Below are 20,513 nucleotides of genomic sequence, written 5' to 3'. Positions count from 1 at the left end.
CTGCACATGTAAAAAAAGAGAGAAACAGCTGTATACACACAAGCCAGCCAACAGATATGAAACAAATAAATTCCCATAGCTGGTGTCACATCAGAGCCTCTTAATGCCAGTTTGAAGTTTCCCGTTTGTAATCTTTAAAATTGGCATCCACTTTCATGGCTAAATGTCATATCAGTCACACTGATGAAAAGCAACTTAACGCTCTTTTAGAGGTATGACACCAATTCAATCTCTGATAATTGTTACTTTTACTACCACAGAAGACAGTGAAAATTGTCAATGTGTAACCGCTTTCAAGTTCAAGAGATGCGCATTCCATGATACTGCACACTTCATGCTTGTGAGAGATGCTGTAAAGGCATGCATTACTCTCAGTTAGATTCAAATAAAGCTTGGTTTCTTTATTACTTTCACTTTAACCTTACCCATGACACAATGACCTGAAATAAATACTTTGAAATGGTCCATTATTACTATTTCTTGTAACAAAACTGTTATTGACACTGCAAATAAGACTCTGCATGCACACTGCTCTCTCAAAGAAATTGTTTCCCCCCTTTTTTTGTATTAGAGCTTGCTTAGCCCCAAACTATGCTTTATCTTTATTAATAATTTCAGCACAACTTTGACCAACGGCAACCTAAGTAGAATAATGTGTTAAACAGAGCCTCATGCAATGTGAAGAGCCTAAATTGAGATTTAGAGCCACATCTTAATAAAAGTTCTGTTAACTTTGGCATTGATGGCATGATGACTCACAGTGTTATTTTTCCTAAGTCAACATTAAGTGTTAAACACACGGTTCAGTTCCAGCTTATTTAATTACCTGAAACTGTCTCCATGGCTGAGATGATGCATTAGGGCACATTTCCAGCTTAAATTCATTCGTAACACATTACATTTTGTGTGTCTGAAGCCACACTGAGTGTGTGAGGGACTGGAATACAATTTTGTATTTCAAGCTTCTAGGTCCTCTAGGTCCTCTGCCAGAGGACCTAGAAGCTTGAGGGTTCTGCACAGTATATTTGCTGTTCCTTCCCATTCATTGGGGTCCTCAGGACTTGCCTTACTTTCTGCAGGTATTTGGTGGTTACGACTTTCCTAGTGACCTCTTCACTGGCCTCTCAGTGTCTGTAATATTGCCTTCTGGTTGTGCAGTCCCCACGGTTCTGACTACTGTTCCTGTCTTTGTTAGCATCCAAATACAGTTCTCCAGTCCGAATGAAATTCCAATGCCGTTGCTGTAGATTATATATTACCAAATGGTGGACCTCTCTCTGGATCCGGACCAAGTGCTGGTTCTGTCCGGACCAGTAATCAGAGCCACAAAAAAATTCCCCGTAATACATAAACCCAGAACGCCATTTTATCAGTAAGCTGTAAAACAATGGGTGCTGTGAGGCAGCATTCTGTGTTATGAACAATATAAAAAACAAGCACCGTTCCAGGCTCACCAACGCACACCTTGGGACAGGTCCCTTCTGGGATCCTTTGAGAGCAGGACTATCCGGCCTTCGGTTAGCCATTCTGGACGTGTCTCATCAATTAGCAGCTGGTTTATTTGCACTGCCAGACCCTCATGGAGTGCACTTAGGTTCTTTAGCCAATGTGCATTGTTGTTCTAAGTTGCATTCTCGGTGGGGCCACTGAGAATACAGTATTCAGTGGCTTCTATCTCTATGGTATACCTCTTCAAACGGCTGGCCAAGGCTCTGAGTCTTTGCTTAGCATTTTCTAATGTGTCAGGTATGGATGACTTGTTGTACTTTTTGGCATCCCTTTCTTCATCATACTTTTCTGTTAGCTAACTTCCCTCCATGTTGCCTTGAACTTGGCCTCTATTCTCCTTATCCATCCAGGGAACTGCTCCTTGTGGCTGTTCATTTTGTATCCAAGTATCTCAGTGATCACTGATGGCATGGTGTAGATCAGCTGGTTGTTTTTTAGGTCAAAGTCGCAGTGGAGATTGTCCATAATGCTGCATTCACCTTCAGAGGGTACTTCAAATTGCCTTGGTTTTCGGCCATGTAAGGTCCAGGTTTCCATTTCGCTTAGCCATGATTCTATCGCTTAGGTCAACAGCTCTCGCACTCAGCACCTATTGTTATTGGTTCTTGGTACCCGATCTCAGAGGGTGGGGATGATATCTCAACCCTGACCTGACATCCTGGCTTCCCCTTGTCATAGCATTTGTATTGTGTCTCATCAATCTATAATTGTGATAGCAGTTGCTTCTTCTCGATGTTGAAACACTGAGCTACTAGTTGTTTTGCTGTTAGTCTAGATGTTGGGTGTTCAAAATTCCATAGGTCCCACATCCCTTTTCTGTAACCCCTTAACCCTTTCTGCTAGGATTACTTGCCTGGTTGCATTCCATCAGCCTGACGTTTAGTTTTTGGATCTATTTAGAATTTCTTCTGGAATTTGTACATGTGCGTTTCTGTCTGTGAATGCAGAATGTTTCTGGCAGACTCTTTGTGTTAAGAAAATGTCATGAGTATGGATTTGTCATTGGATCTTTGTCAACGCTGTATGACTGAGGCTTGTTGTGATAAGGCAAAATTTGTTTCTGTCCATTTTTCCTGGTCACCACCTGCTGCTTTTCATCTATTTGTGTTGAGGAAGCTGGAGATGGGCAAAGCTAAATGAATATATATTTTTAAATGGTCTTGGTATGTTACATTCTACTGCAAAACTGAACCTATTCGTTGACCAATAATTGAGAGAAAACTGTGACATTTTCTAGTTAACAGCTGAGCTGAAAATGAATATTTCTATAACTGTTAAATGGGCCGATGTGCTGTATTGCTACCTTTGGAATATGCTATGTGTAGTTATTCTGTAGTTATTTGTAAAGTAGTTGATAATTTAATTGGCACAAAACTAATCAGGGAGTTCTACTAACATGCATTGCTCTGAGTTGAATATTAAGCACAAAATCTGTGGATATTCTGCTTACCTTTTTTTTCTGTATATATGACTTTAGTTGAATATCCTGGTTCTGAAATGCACAAAAAAGTGTATATTTTGATTTTCAAAAGATGGAATGAATGATCAGAAAACTAACCAAACTTTAAACACTTTCTATGAATAGATTTATAAATTGGCCTCAGAGATGAATTACTGTGAACTTTGACCGACCAGGGAGGTGTTTTGTCACGATTCTGGGTCTTTTGACCCAGCGTTTGAGTTTTAATATATTTTGATGTTTATGGCTTATGTTTAAGTTCTTTAGGTTGTCTAAGTTCATTTCTATTATGCCTAGGTTGCCGTTATAGTTCAGTGTTTATGAGATTCCCCTTGTGTCTTCAACCCCTGTGTTTAAGTCTCCCTCGTCCCTCATGTGTTTCATGTCTTCGTGTCTTATGTTGTCAAGTTCGTGTTGTCATGCCTGCGTCTCATTATGTTTCCTGTTTTATTTTGGAAATTGACCTCTTTAATTTGAAAAGGTCTTGTGTTTCTATGTTCAGTGTGTTTAGCTTTACCCTTCCCTTGTGACATCATTATGTTCATTTGTGTCAGCTGTTTCCCTGTGTGTTTCCACTTTCCCTGATCACCTCCTGTGTGTATTTAGTCTGTGTGTTTTCATTCATTCCTCATCTGGTCATCTGCTATGTTCACGTCATGTTTCCATGTTTTTCCTATGCATCCATGCCAGGTCTCCATGTTCAAATGTTTTTTTCATGTTTTAATCTTAGTTCACCCAGTTTAGATTATTGTTTAGTTTTGCCCTTGACTTTTGTTTGTATTTATTTTGCCAGCCTTAATAAATGGCTCATTTTTGTCATGCTCAAGTTTTGTTTTGCCTCTTCGTGTGTCTGCTCTTGGGTCCACCTCCTCACTCCACACAGTCTGCTCTCAGCCAGATTGTGACATCTTTTGAGCGTGTTCTGATGCCTTGGCTATCCTCAGATTTCTCCAACATTTTAGCAAACGAGATGGTATTATGCTAGCAGTTATGCTCTTTAACATTTTGATGTTCTGATCCATGAGTCCCCTTTAATCATTACTGTATATTTCATACTCACGACTAACTGGCTACCTTTAACTCTTTCCAGATTCTTGGTCCCTGAATATTAGACTAGCCACAAACAAACCAACCAAACACACGATGTCACGTTCTGTACTGACAGAAGATGGCACTAAACATGTTTTTAAAACTTTAACTTTAAGCACTTACTTCTTAAATCCAGCTTCACAGACATAGTTACATCTGTGTCAGTTTTTGAGAGCAGGGCTCAATGATGTGAATTAGCCTTTATGTGTAATGTTTCATGTCCCCTTTAAAGTCAATAAGAACAGTGAATACCAAGAGTATACCAATAATACCAATGTACAAACACAGAGAGATTACTTGTTTTATGTGTGAAATGAAATGAAATATACAATCCAAGATCAAGCTAAAATCGGTAATGGGGAGATTTAACTTAATGCATTTGATTTTGTAAAACTTATAACAAGCATGTGGAGTTGTGAAATTTAGCTATGCACCGGGGTTGTTGTCTCACATCCTGCAGTTAGAAACCCTTTCTATAAGCATCTCTGAAGAAATATGCCCATGGATTGTTGGCTTGCCGATAGAGAGAAGCAGCCACACTCCTTAATGAAAATAGCTCTTAGGGTAGGGATCTCAGTAAATGGAACAGGATGCCTTCTTCCCTGCATGGACATTTATAGATATGTTAAAAAATGATAATTAAAAAATGATCATAAAAAATAATAATAAATAAGATAGTGAGGCACTGATGACACAGCGGGACAACAGGAAAAAAATCCCTAATCAAAGCAAACTGCCTTCTTAGGAATCTGTTCAGTGTAATATTTTTGAATTCTTTCTTTAAATTAACAACCTTTCATGCTGTTGCATTTTGACATTAAATACTGACGTGCCACAGCAGGTCAAATTGAACTAAGTGAACTGGATATTTATTCTTGGCACGTTACAATGTTTGTATTGTTGTGTTTGATTGCAAGTGTCTGAAGAGGAAAGTGTGTGACTGAGAATATTGCATATATTGATTTAAATAGTCCTAACAAGCTGTAACATTCAGAAATTAATCAAACCCACTAACACAGTCCCATTAATAGCTACATTTTGAAAGACAAAGTGCTATTTTATAGCACCTCTTGAGGAAGTTCACAACAGGATTCACTTTGTCCTTCTCTCTAATGTGCCCTTAAACCCTCAACAGCATGATTTTTTTTCTTTTTTTGAGAATAAAATATTTTAAACTTCTGTTTGAGAGCTCGGGCCCCTGTTGATATATCAATCAACAAATTTGTCACCCTGACCTCTCCTCACCAGAAATTGGTTTGTTGTCTCAGGGCAGCAATGTGATATAAGGGTATCAGTATATTTTCTGTGTACACTCATGTAGTAAATTTAGGAGAAAACATGCCATTTATTCAAAATTGTATTTTTTATTTTCACACACATGAAATTCTGCTTCCTGTAAGTTATGTTGGCTTAATGAATCATTTGACTATTTACATATTCCATTACACCAAACTCAAAATACAGACACTTTCCTCATATCCCCAATCCCTGCTCCAACACACCAGATTGAAATTATTAGTTAGATACATTTACAAGATAACAAGGTAAGATGAAAAATTTGAAACACATGCTTTGGAGCAGGGAAACACCTAAAAGCTTCAAAGAAGCAGTCCCAAGGACCAGAATTTAGAAGGAATAATTCGTATTATTGCCCTAATAAACTCTAACTGCATAATATTGCCCTGAGGCAAATAACCCAAAAATGGTGCTTTAGTGAACAAAAAATCGAAATCTATCTTCAAACAATCAAATACACTTTTTCACATATTCATGCACTTGAAAATTCTTCAAATTTAATTATAAATAATATTATATTAGTCTTTTTTTTTTTTTTTTTTTGCGTCTGTCCCGTTTGGCTCTTTTGCCATCAGAATTATTGTCTAAAGGCGAAGAAAGATTCCCAACGGATTTACTTTACCAAATGGACCATCCCAGCCTTGCCGTAATGGTCTATTTGATTCAGGTTTTATTGTTTATTTTTATTTTATTTTCACTTGTTAAATACGGGACAGACTTGACTGGGGAAAAGAAAGGGGAGAAAGAAAGGGAAAGAAAAACAGCGGGGAAGAGGGACGGGGATAAAGGGCAAAAAACAAAAAACCAACAAAATAAGCAGACAAAAAATACATATATCAATCACCTGGATCACCTGTTGAGAAAGAAAAAAGAGAAAACAAGCAGAAAAAAAAGAGCAACATAATAAACAACATCACGATGATCTATGGGAATGTAACAGTAAAAACTAAATATTAAACATTATTGTGCAGCACGTAAGATCGACAGCGCACAGTGTGCTTTGAGGTAGGAGTCAAAAAGGGTGTAGTTTGTGTGTGTGAGTCCCCGTGTGTACACCTGTGAGCATGAGCGCGCTTGTATTTAAAAGGTTCCTTCATGTAATGATCTGCTAGAGGGTGTGGGGAGCCACAGCCCCGTCCTCCAGGGCATGAAGCAGGTATGGAGGAGATCAAGACTCCAGACATCCAGAGGCCCTCAGAACACAAGAGACCAAGGAAGACCAACAGACGGGCAGCTGTGCCACCATCCCAGAAAGAGCTGAGGAGAGTCCCAGATGAGGGGTCACTCAGCAGCCGCGGAGCAGAAGCCGGGGGGGGGGGGGGGGGGGTTGCAGTGACGTGCCCGTGAGCTCTGCTGGCAGCCAGCTGTGCCAGAGTGACCGAGCCCCAGGCCGAGAGGCCGAGGGCACCCCACCCCCGAAGTGGCCCGAGCGAGCCCCAGGTTCCAGGCCCCGACAAGCAGCCACCAAGGAGTGAGCCGGTGGGTACCCGGACGCCCATCCCCAGACGCAAAGAACCACCAACGCACCGATGTCTGAGGGCGTCTGCCACTGGCAGGGGAAGTGGTGGGGGGAGATAGGCCTCCAAACCTTGGAGGGCCTGAGATGTCCCTAGAGAGGTGACGTCTGATACCCGACCTGACATATAGACACAGACATACAGGCAGACACAGATACAAACATCCATTCCCACCCTCATGCTCTCATGTGCAATTACTCAACACTCACCCAACGTGGAGACAGACATAAAGAGACACTGTACACACACTGTACACACAATCACACTCCTCAAGTGTACTCTAAGCCACAGGTCTAGGTACCCTTGCCCCCGGAGGGGGAAACTGCACCCAGACCCAGGTAGTGTTACCCTTTTCCCTGGGGTGGAGAGAAGCAGACTGCCCCGGCTCGGCAGCAGCAGTGAGGCCCCACATTCCAGACCCCAATTGGACGGCCAACTCCTCCTCCCAGCCCCCCTGCTCCAGCAGGCCGCAGAGAACGGGGGTGTGTGAAGACTCCAAACCTCCCTCCGCCCGCTCATATGTAGTGTTGATGCATGTGTGTTCTAAGGTGCATTTAAAACCCAGGAGGGCATGGAGCTACCTGCCAGAGAGCAGCAGGTAAGCGCATAGCCCCTCCTGATAGCCCTCAATGTCTACATGTATTTAAAATTGAGAGGTGGCCAACGATGCCAGGGGGGAGGTTGTACACCCTGATGGTCTTTTGGAAACCGTGTAGCGTGCCCACCCCCAAGATCCTATATGTATGTGTAATGAGAGTGTGAGTAATGTGAATGTCTAAGTTGTGGGATAAAATTGAGGCACAGGCAGCCAGAAGGGGACAAAGGGGGGGATGCCTCCCCTGCACCCTGGTGACACACCTTTACCCCAAGGCCCTGCATGTGTGGGTGATTGTGGTGGAGCGGGAAGAGGGAGGCAGCTGGATATGGGGAGGGAAGGAAGGGAGGGGCAAGTGACCCCTCCCTGGGGCCAGCTCCCCCGCTGACCCCAGTAGGCACCCCTATACTCTGCAACCCGCCAGGGAAAGGGGGGCCCAGGCCCATCCGGACCGGGGCCTAGTGCAGCAGCGCCGCCCGGCCCCACAGAGCCCGGGACAGCCCACCCGACCCCACCACAGAGAAAACTGCACCCACCCCGTCATCCACTCATCTTCCAGACTACACAAGACAATAGATGCCCAGGCTGAGATCTTCCTCCACCTCTCCTATATCTCCCCCTCCTGCAGAGTGAGTTCCTGAAGAGAGGAGACCTCCTGCAAGATGTAACAGCCTCCCCCACTAGTTGAAGAGCCCCCCAGGTGGCTCAATGAGCTGGCGGAACCCTGCGCCAGGGCTGGGCCCCCATACACCCACCCACCCACAACCCCGGCAACACACCAACCGGGACCCAAGCCCCCAAGGCCCAGCCAGGGCCCCAGCCCAGAGACGGAGCACCCCCAGAACCTCACGCCCATCCCGGACCCACCCAGGGGCAGCCAGGCTACCAGGTCAGTAACCCACGTCCGTCAGCACAGACCCTCCCCTAGCCCCACTGCACGCAGCCACGAGGAAACCGTCACCTAAGAGCCAACAGAGCCCTTAATAGGCCATGACCGCAACCCCGGGTTGGGCCCTCCAAGGAAGATGCTCCTGGGGAATCCCCCGATGCCCCAAGCCTGTCCCTAACCCCACACCAATCACAACAGCGAAGGTGGGACCAAACTATGACCCCCCCACCCCCACCCCCACTAGGTGATGGAGCTGATCAACGGAGCCCAGAGCAATTGATCTGATGTGGTGGCAGAGGCTGTATCAAGACTAATGTAATCTAATAGATAATTTCTATATTGGTTAGAATTAAGATTATTTTTATTTTTCCAGTTCATGAGGACTGTTTTCTTGGCTATGCATAGGACAGTGAAAACCATGTGGGCTATATTCTTTTCTGTAGTGACATTATCTAAGCTGCCCAACAAACACACTAAAGGGGAAGTTGGAATGTTACAATTCAGACACTTCGATGAGTCTTCACATATCTCGCGCCAAAACTTCTGAACTGGTGGACAGAACCAAAGAGCGTGGATATAATTGTCCGGTGAATTGGTTTGGCAGTGTGAGCAGTTGTTGGTAGACGTAAAGCCCATCTTGAACATCCGATGACCTGTATAGTGCACTCTATGTAGTATTTTGTATTGAATTAACTGAAGACTGGGATTTCTAATTAAATGAAAGGTTTTTAAGCATATTTGAGACCAGAAGTTTTGGTCTAAGTTAACTGATAAATCCGCTTCCCATTTTGCAATAGGAAGTGATATTGATTCATCTGTTTTAGAAAGCATTCTGTATATTTTGGAGAGTAATTTTGGGGTTTTAAGAGTAAGAAATTGTACCACACTTGGTGGTGTTTGTAGTTCAACTTGACCCGGTTTAAATCTCTTTTTTACTATGGATTTAATTTGTTGATATTCTAAAAATCTTTTCTTGTTGATCCCATATTGTGTAACTAGTCTGTCAAATGGAATAAATTCTGTTCCTTCTAATATATGTTCTAAGTATTTGATTCCTTTACCACTCCAATCTGGAAAGTTTATCATATAGGGCTTTGGAGTTGACGTCACGCCGCAGTGCATTGTGGGATCGCGGCGCCATGACAGAAGGCCACAAATCAAAACAAACATACTGTGTTGGAAGCAGGACTGTCAGAACCATGCTTAAAATCAGCGCAAAAGACAAAGGGCTGTATCGCGACCGATTGCGCCCAGACGCCAAGAGATGGTACTTGGAAAAAATAGCGTGCATCGGTAATGTGGACCCGTATGAAAAAAGGCAGTGGAGCAGAAACCCAGACAGCCTACCGCCGTTGTCCTATCCCGATATTTTCGCGTACCTTGTCTGTGGAGTCAGCGCATAAACGGCGAATCATTTTCGGAATTATAAATTCCCGGAGGCGCACATCTAATTCACAAATGGTTGGGTACAAGATTTGGCCGTTTTTAAGCCTCCATGTTGTGAGTACGTTGACCATATGACCAAGATACAGCCAGAGGTTGCACATAACATTGACTTCTCCTCAGCAGCTGCCCCCAAAATTGCTCTAGATGAATGATTCACGATTGATGCCAGCTGTGCGTTGCCATGTAAATAGTTTGCATTTCATGTGTACCTGCACATGTACTTGCTAAGTACATGTGAACAGATCTTGAATAAAAAAAAATAAACATACTTTTCATTTCTGTTTTATTGAAACCACTTTACAGAAAGTACAATTATTTACAATGAACTGTACATGCAACACAGCAGTTTTATGAATATTCAACAAGAGCAAGTTTCATTTGGCCCTGGTTTGACAACCACACTGGGGCACATATTCACCAAAACACAGCACACCTTAACATTCTTATCAAGCAATGTTGTGTCTTCAACTCCTGTCCACAGCCTCCATGACATGGTGATTTTGTTGTTGGTCTTCTGTCAGATTTTCATCTATTACTTCTGCACGGAGCACACCTTCATACTCTGCAGCTGCATAATGAAAGCATGTAAGATAAAATTAGTGCATACACATTAGGTAAATGTACACCAGTATTCTAGGTGCGTGTTTCATCTGAAAGTTATGTGCAGATTAGCGTACAATGAGCGCAATTTTGTATGTTTTTGGGGCGAGGGTTACCTCCGATGGGTGCTCTTTTTCGCTTTCGTTGCACTCACCTTGCGTGCCGGTCCGAGTCTGACTGCTGCAATCCAAGCCTGACGTCTTCGTTTAATAATATCGGATACATGAGATCCCTCCCGTTGCCTCCAGGAGGGGAAACGATGAAAAGAGAGCCCATTTTCCAGCTTCTTGCCTTCCCTATCGTGTGATCTAACGTTGCAACCGACAACACAGTACGTACGAACCATAGCTGTCGCTTCCGTGTGCTTCGTTTGGCCTACTGTCATGGTGGGAGTGGGCGTGGCCCCCCTCCCGTGACATCACGCTCCAAAGCCCTATTATTGTTTTGTAATATGTCAGGGTTGTTCCAGATAGGTGTACGTTTGCATGGGATTAATGAAGACTCCGTCAATTTTAGAAACTCCCACCATGCTGTCAGAGAAGAGCTGATGCTGATGCTTTTGAAGAATTCATGTCGTTGGATATTTGAGCTGGTAAATGGTAGGTCTGAAATCTCTAGATTATTGCAAAGTGCTTGTTCTACATCTAGCCAAGGTTCATCTAAGAGGGTATGTTTTAGCCATCCTGAGATAAACTGAAGCCTGTTGGCTAAGAAGTAGTGCTGAAAGTTATGTAGTTCTAATCCTCCTTTATCCTTTGTCTTTTGTAGTGTTTTTAAGCTTATACGTGGGGGTTTATCTTTCCAAAGGAATTTGGACATATATGAATCTAGATCTGAACCAATCTTGTGGCGGTTTAGTTGGGATCATTGAGAATAAATAATTTATTTTTGGTAAGACCATCATTTTTATAGTGGCAACCCTTCCCATGAGTGATATGGGTAGACATTTCCATCTAGCCAGATCGCCTTCTACCTTCTTTAAAAGTGGGATATGGTTTAATTTAGTTAGATCTGCAAGCTTGGGAGAAACATTAATACCTAAATATTTTATATTTCCTGATTGCAGTGGTGTAGAAGAAGAATTATAGAAGGAGCAATTAATCGGAAGGACTGTAGATTTTGACCAATTAATTGAGTAATCTGATATTCTTGCAAAAGAGTTTATCAATTCAATCACCCCAGAGATATTGGTTTGTGAGTTTTGGAGAAAAAGTAGCACATCATCCGCATAAAGGCTGATTTTATGTTCCACATTCTTGCATTTTATGCCCTTAATTACTGTATTCTGTCTAATTGCTGCTGCTAGTGGTTCAATAAAAATTGCAAACAGTGAAGGGGAGAGTGGGCATCCCTGCCTGGTGCCCCTCAGGAGACAGAAGCTGGAGGATGTTTGGTCATTTGTTTTGACACAAGCTGTTGGGGAATTGTATAATATTTTTAACCAGTTAACCCTTTAAAGCCGGTCGGAGCGGACACGCTCCGTTTTGCGTAACTATTTTTAAATCCCAGTAGCTCTGCAACCACGTAAGATAGCGCAATAATTTTTTTTGCATATGAAACTAGAGGAGTTGTACTTACATCTTATGCCATCAGCTTGTCCTAGGTCACAGTTTCCTTCTACATATAGCTTTGCAAAAACTGCATAAAAAGCGCTTGCAGCAACAAAAACATAATATTCCAGAAAAACGCTTTGCTGATCCGATCAGCTGTTCAAAACACTTCCTACGTCCATCAGCGTGAACTGTTGCATGTCCACCATGACCTTCCCGAAACCGGAAGTGACGTCATTTTGCGGAAATGTAGTTTTTTACCATCGTGGCCTTATGACCCTATACTGGTGTTTTTAAAAGTTATGTTTGACTTTATGACTTTCTGTGTCGTTTCTGGGATGCTTAGGACTCATATTGCACTGCTGGAAATAGTTTATTTTGATGCATATGCTGCTTTTTTTGCAAATTTGCAAATAATATTTATTTTCGTTTTTCCTGCAGTATATGAAAATTGGTGTATTTCAAAAATAAAACTATGAAGACACTTAAAATAAATTTCCTGTGGTGGGAAACTAGTTTGTGCAACTTTTTTGTATTTACAGTTTTGAGGGATAAGCCTCTTAAATTTCTCTAACTAGAAATATATGTTAAAAAAACAAAAACGATTTTCAATTTTTTTGTAGTTTATTGCACTTTTTTTGCAATTTATGTAATCACTATGCACTTAATGCATACATATTATTAAAATTTGGGCTATAATGGTTGTATTGATGTATAGCAACTTGAAATGCTCCCAAAAATGGCACTACAGCATGTAAATATATAATATAAGGTCTGGCGGACTTGGTTCTATGGTAGGTCTTAAAGGGTTAATGAAAGAGGTTCCAAAACCAAATTTGTGTAAAGTTGCAAATAGAAATTTCCAGTTAACTCTGTGAAATGCTTTTTCTGCATCTAAAGAAAATATTGTAGTTTCGATGTTTTTACTGTATGAGTAGTCTATCAAATTAAGTAATCTACGTGTATTTGTTGATGAGTGCCTACCTTTTATGAAACCAGTTTGGTCAGGATGAATTAAGAGGGGGGATATTTTCTCTAATCTCTTTGAGAGAGCTTTGCAGATTATTTTAAGGTCTACATTTATAAGGGATATTGGACGATAGCTTGAGGGATATACAGGGTCTTTGCCTGGTTTTAGCAGGAGATTAATGTTTGCAGAATTCATATTTGATGGAAGTCTGCCCTTTTTTTTTTTTATTTCCAACAACATTCTGTAAAAAACTGGTGCTAGAATCGTCCAGAATTCTTTGTAGAATTCTGCAGGAAAACTGTCTGGACCTGGAGCCTTATTATTGGGCATGCTTATAAGGGCTTCCTGGAGTTCACCTGGCGTCAGTGGTGAATCCAGTGCCATTGATTGAGTTTCTAGTAATTTTGGAAGAGTTATGTTGTCCAAAAACTGATCAATTTCCTTTTTAGATGGGTTTATTTGTTGTGAATACAACGTTTTATAGAAATCTCTGAAAATGTTGTTTATTTGTTTCGGGTCATATACTGTGTTCCCAGATGAATCTTGAACAGCACATATAGTTGTTTTTTCTTTATTTATTTTTAGCTGGTTTGCTAGAAATTTACCAGATTTATTACCATGTTCATAATTTTGTAAGCGTAGTCTTTCTACTAAGAATTTTGTTTTTTTTATCAATTATCTCATTTAATTTTAGTTTTGTTTTGCGTATTTTGTTCAATGTTTCCTGATCTTGGTGGGACACGTAGGCTTCTTCTAGGGATTTGATGGTTTTTTCTAATTCCTGAATATTTTTGTTTTCTTCTTTCTTTTTATGTGATGAGAAAGAAATTATTTTACCTCTCATCACAGCTTTCCCTGCTTCCCATAGAACAGAAGCTAATGTTCCGGGAGTGTCATTATAGTCTAAATATGAAGTCCATTCTTTTTTAAAATATTTAATAAAGTCTTCATCTTTAAGTAGTGATGTATTAAATCTCCAGTTTTTACTTGGCGTAGTATTATTCTTGTGCATTAGTGTTAAAGATACAGGAGCATAATCGCTGACAGCTATAGGGTGAATCTCAGTGTCTGAAATGTCACTCAGCAGTGAGCTGCTGACCAAAAAATAATCCAGACAAGAGTAGGAATGATGAACATGTGAGAAAAAAGTGTATTCCTTACTGTTGGGGTGAAGGGAGCGCCATGCATCGCAAAGACCAAAGTCGCTCATATACTGTTTGATTATATTTGTGGACTGCCAATTGCGCTGAGTTCCTGTTGTGTTGAGCCTATCCATTTCTTCATTTAGTCCAAGGTTGAGGTCGCCTCCAAGAATAAGTGTGCCATCTAAGTGTTCAGAGAGTGCACTGAAAAAACTGTGAAAGAATGAGGGATAATCAACATTTGGACCATATACACTTACAATACATAGCTTTTTATCAAGTATAGATAGTTTAATGAATCTGCCCTCTGGATCTATAACTGTATCGAGTACTGTGAAATTAATATTTTTATGGATTAAAATTGATACTCCCCTTTGTCTAGAATTATAACAAGCTGAGAACACATTAGGAAACTCAGGTGTTTTAAGTTCATTCAAACCTCTAAGAGGTCTGTGGGTCTCTTGTAAAAGGACAACATCTGCCTGTAGTTTTTTGAGTTGGTTAAATATTTTTAACCTCTTTTCTCTGGAGCCAGCTCCATTTACATTCCATGTAACAGACCTTAGTGCGCCCATAGATGTCTGTGTATAACTAGGGGTGTACGCTGTGTGTGTCGCTTAGACAGGTGGAGAGAATACATCACTTGTTCGTAAATAAAGAGAAGAGAAAGAGAATATTATATTAGTCTTACAGTAGCTGGCACTACTTGCTATTTGGATTTGGTTTATCATCAGGTCAAAAGTCAAATCCTCTTCCATATCTCCTTTTACTGAAGAGTGATCTTCAGTAAAAGGAGATAATGACAATCTTTAAAAGATGGTCGTTAAATATTTTTATTTATTTAATGACCATCTTTTGTTATTAAATAAATAAAAATATGTATATATTTTTAAGGAACAGTGTATTGACCAAAATTGTGGGGTTTTTTGCCAGGCAACATCCTGCCATAGAGCAACCTGATATCACGGCAAAGTGTCAAATAGACACGGCGGTCCACCGTATCCATTTCACGTTTTGCCTCTTCAAAATGTGAAATATACACGCATACAGCAGTTGCATTAATTTGCAGTAACAGCAGAGGGCGGTATTTTATTTCAAGCCAACGTGAAAATAATCACAGAAAATTGTTTAAACAGACCTTATTAACACATTTACATGCCACCTAGCTTAATTACGTTTCCGACATCTTTCCGACAGTCAAATCTATTATCTCCCCCTGCTGGTAATGCAGCTTCTCAATGCGTGCACATTTCACGTTTTGGAGAGCCAAAGCATGAAATGGACCAGTGTTGCCAACTTAGCGACTTTGTCGCTATAGTTAGCAAGTTTTCAGACCCCCTTAGCGACTTTTTCCCTAAAAAGCGACTAGCAACAAATCTGACGACTTTTGCTGGTGTTATTAGGAAGACTTACCACTTTTTGACGTGAAAGCACATGTCGCTCTTACGCTCAACAAGCAGCAGGTGCTGCTGTGGGCACCTCGCCCGTGCCAAAGTGTTCACAGGCAGCGGATAGTCCAGAGTGCCTGTTTTGGGTCATTTTTGCCGGTACCAAGCCTAGATAAAGGAGGAGGGTTGGAATTGTGACATTAAAAAAAACAATAATTGCTAAAGGAATTTGTAGTTCTAAACATATTCTAAATGCATTTAGGGTGTTTTTTACACACTTTATGTCTCTTCCACAATGTTATTTCTCTCTCCTACAATTACATAAGCATTGCCAATTATGCAAATTAGGCGATGATATCATTTAGCGACTTCTAACGACTTTTAGGACAACCAATAGCGATTTTCCTTACTGAGGAGTTGGCAACACTGAAATGGACACGGTGTCTATTACATGTTTTGCTGTGATACGTTAGCTGAGTTCTGCTCAGTTTAAATAAAATACCACACAAAGTAAAGAGTGAGAGGACAGAGCCAAAGTTTTGGCACTGCACTCACAGCTTTGAGCTGTCCAGCTGAGCCAATTACGCACTTGTTCTGATAACATCTCCCCCTCTCATTCCAAATAATAAACACTCCTAGCAACAACTATCAAAGACATAATGGGCTTAAAATAAGAAATGCCTTTCAGTCTCATATTTAGTGCAATTTGTAGTAAATTGTCTCTACAAACTGGTATATGTGCTTCATTTGATGGTGCAGGCAAGTTACTCTCATTGGCACAGACTGACTGATTGCAATGTGCTAACAATCTGTCTCCCTTTGTAAATTAGCTGGTGATTAATTTTGAACCTTATCAATCTGTTTGAGAAGGGATGTTGTCAGTCTGAGTTGGACTAAGGTTTCCACCCACCGGGAGATTTGTGCAATTGCCTCACGACCAAAAGTTGCTCGCTGCAGCTACTTGCAAACTGTCACCAGACAAAAACAAAAATCACTTACCAACCACCCTCTAACCCTGTAAAGTAGACTGTTTTCTTTTCTTAATTATTTTTCATTTGGGAGGGGTTCAGGAAAGTACTTTGTTCTATTCTGATTTCTTTTTGGTCCCCTCATTTTTTAAAGTATTATTATTATTTATATGGATGCATGTACACACGTACACGTTCTTCACCAACACTTCAATCCCAACACTGCCAAGAACCATCCACTATGTAAGAAGAGAAAATGGAAACGTAGGGGAAAAGTAGACTGTTTTTTAATTTTAATTTTTAAACTGACTTTTAAACTGAAAAATTTTCATTATTTCAAATTAAATATTGAGGTTTAATGGTATAGCTGGACAAATAGCACGAAATGGAAGGAGGATTTAATTATGGCATGTTAAATGATTTAAAATGCTACATTAGTTCAGCAGCATAGCAGCACTGTGGTTCATGGATTATTTTTGCATGAAGGAAATAAAAAAAGAAATAAACCCTCTATTTTTTTTCTCAAACTGCATTCAGAAGAATTTTATCTCGTATTAGCACAGTTATAATGAACTTGTTTAAATTATTAAATTATCGAACATGTTTGTTTACTGACAATCATTTTCCATTGCTTGGTTTAAATACAAAAAGAAATTGGATTTTTACAGAATATTTCTGTAAGGCCTTTTTGGCTCTTAAAAATTCATGCCTTGAGCTATCGCAAAAAAAAAAAAAAAAAAAAAAAACTGTCAGAAAAAGATAAAGTTTCCAAGAGAGTGGATAAGAGAGATAAGTGAATTGCAAAAGTATGTTCGGAGGTGTATACAGTGGATGCAATCCAGTCATAACATTGTTTTAATGTCAGCAATACATGTCAAAACTTATCTCAGCTCTTTTTATGTTCCCCTTGGCTGCCCTTTATACTCCTGTCAAATAATATATAGATAAAAAGAAAAAAATATTTTCTTCAATTTTTCACATCAATTCATGTTGTGTAAGTATGAGTCATGATCAACAGCTGCATGTCTTTACTTTTTGTTTTTAATTCTTTTTGCCACTTGTCATGTAAAATGATACAGTGAACAAATTAGAATTTCCATCTCATATTTGTGCGCCTCTGTCAGTCTGTCAAGCTATCATTTTTACAGCACGCTCGTACACAGTCACTGTAGCTACCTATATCATTTTCATGTGATCAGATATGAGTTTCTCATAGGATGCTGAATGGTCTCGTAGAACTCTAGCTCTGATGCAAGCGCACGGCTTGAAGTTTGGCAAGATGATATGCAATTTGATTTGATACTGCAAGAAGGATCTGACTCCTTCAAAAGTTACTGGTCCAGAGGTCTAACAACATATAATATTGTAGCTCTCCTTAATTACATGTTTATCCAATCATAATCAGATGCTAAGATTAAACTGGACCTTTTCTGCCCTTCAGTCCCTGCTCTTTCTTTTTCTGTCTCCGGCAAAGTATCCAGTCCAGCTGATGACACCCATCTTCAAAGAAAATAAAATCAGGTAACTCTTACAGATAATTGTAAAATTATCAAATCATCCTTCTTATGTATTTAATTTTGTGTTGTATCAGCCAGGCCTCTTAAAACTATTAGTAAAAAATAATTGTTGTTTTCCTTCCAATAATCCAAAATGCATTCTCTTATCATGTCTGTCTGTAAAACATACTACAGACTTCCATACAAGCCCCCCCCCCCCCCCCACACACACACACACACACACACACACACACTCTCAAACACACAAAGTATTTACGTAATGATGTCTCATATGGCCCCCTTCAATTTACTGATGAGGCCAGAGAAGAACAGAAACCTTTCCAAATTTGAGTTTTAGCCAGGGGGAACATTTTTAATGTGCCATACTGAGCATTCTGACAAAGATGGACGAGTCCTCAAATCAAGGGTGGGGGGGAAAGATATTCAGTACACACTCATGATAGACAAACAAGTCATACAGTTTAGTCATTTTAATGTGTTGCGAGGCATTTTGATTCATTTAAGATGACCGCACTTTAGTACGTGTAGAGCACATAAATGTGGCTCTAACAACGTGCGGAACCGAGAACAGCATCTCAGTGAACTCATCTTTTTATTTATCTATTTGAATGATGAATTATTATGAGAAGTGACCCTACTGCTATCACTGCCATCCCTCTGTTTAACACATAAGCCGGCTGTCACTCATTCAAACGGGCTAGAAATTACAACGTTTTGGGTTTTTTTTTGCATATTTTGGTGTCTCTTAGTTTTTAAATGAATATAAAATGTTTTTTGATATAACATATTTTTTTGGTATTAATGAGAAACTATAACATTCAAAACCTGCAGATATGGACGTTGTTAACACGTAATTGGTTTAAGATTCAAAAGTTGAATGGTTTTTGATTTAAATAGTATGTTTCTGCCACAGTGATCGTGAACATTTTACTGTCTAAATGTCACATAAATGGTCAATCATATTTGTATAAACCAATTCAGCTACAGTAACTGAAAACTCTCTTGTAGTCACGTGCAATTCAGTCGAATACTTCATAATGTACCTTTCAGCTGTGCTAAGAAAGAAAAAGTTGTTTTCAGTAAAATCTTTTTGAGAGAAGCTGCACGTCCTTCGTGTATGATCTTGGACGTTTTTTTTAGGTTGACGACTTAAATACTTGGAGGGGCTACTTTAGAAATGCACGTTTTTTAGGGAGTGATGTGTGTACCATTGTGACCATTCGTCTCGTGATAAGGCAGTCTGGAGAAGGATGCCCATGCCAGGAGGGAGGTCAAGGCACCAACTCATTCCTCTTCCTAGACACTTCCATTTATCAGGCCTGACTGCATGCATCACACACCCTCAAGGTAGGAATGTGTGTGGGTGTGTATGTGTGTGTGTGGGCGGAGGAAATGGTAAAAGACCAAGAGAGAGGGACGGACTTACATAACAGGGACACTTTTATGTTTACCTGGTGGATCTAGAATTTTGGCATGTTTTCAAATTTTAAATAGATTATATATATATGTTTTTCTTTTTAATTGATCTGCATGTGGTGCTGGTGTCAGGGGCTGGGTCTATGACCCAGTGTTTTGAGTTATTTTGTATTTTTGAGTTTCTTATGTTAAGTTTGTGATTGTAAGTTTTTGTGTTATTCTTATTTAGGGTCTAATTGAGTTTTAGTTTAGCCATTATTTTCATTCAAGCCCCCTGGTTTGTGTCATGTTTCCTGTCCAATATGTCATGTGTTTCATGTCTGTGTTGTCTCCACGTTGTCAAGCTCAGGTGTCATGTCTATGTCTCTCCATGCTTCCTGTTTTATTTTGAAAGTCGTGTCTCCATGTTTAATGTATTTAGTTTTGCTTTCCCTGTAGCGTCATGTTCATTTGTGTCAGCTGCGTCTCCCCAGGTGTTTCCACTTCCCTCATTACCCTCTTATGTATTTAAGTCCTCTGTCTCCTTCCTTTTTTCTTGCTGGGTTGTCTGTTTGTGTTCATTTCAAGTCACACCAAGTCAGAGGTTTTGCTTCCCACTGTTCAGGTTCATGTTCATTTTTGGTTTATTTCATAGTTACGTTGTTGCATGTTCCTGTTCAGTTCCATAGTTTTCCAAGCCTTAGTTTTCATAGTTAATTCAATTCAATTTTATTTATATAGCGCCAAATCACAACAAAAGTCGCCTCAAGGCGCTTTATAAGTTAGTCATAGTTTTTTTGAGTTTAGGTTTCAATTTAGTTTCACCCTTGTTTGCCTCGCCTTGTTTATCTGTTTTTTTGTATCAGCTGCAATATCAGCTGAGTCCGTTTCATAAATACTCCAGCATTCCCCGCCGTGACAGCTGGAGCCTCTCCCAGCTGCCACAGGGCAAAAGGTGGGGTACACCCTGAACAGATCGTAATTGTGTCACAGGACACAGAGAGACAACAGTTCACACTCACATTCACACCTGTGAGAAATGTAGAATGACCAGTTAATCTAACCTCACTAGCTGTATGTCTTTCCACTGTGGGATGAAGCTAGAGTACCTGGAAAGAACCCATGCAGACGCAAAGAGAAAATGGCAACTCCACATTGGAAGCCCTGGCCAGATTTTGGATTT

The sequence above is a fragment of the Pelmatolapia mariae genome, linkage group LG14, assembly GCF_036321145.2.
Source record: "Pelmatolapia mariae isolate MD_Pm_ZW linkage group LG14, Pm_UMD_F_2, whole genome shotgun sequence".
Lineage (NCBI taxonomy): Eukaryota > Metazoa > Chordata > Actinopteri > Cichliformes > Cichlidae > Pelmatolapia > Pelmatolapia mariae.
This window is presented reverse-complemented; position numbering follows the sequence as displayed.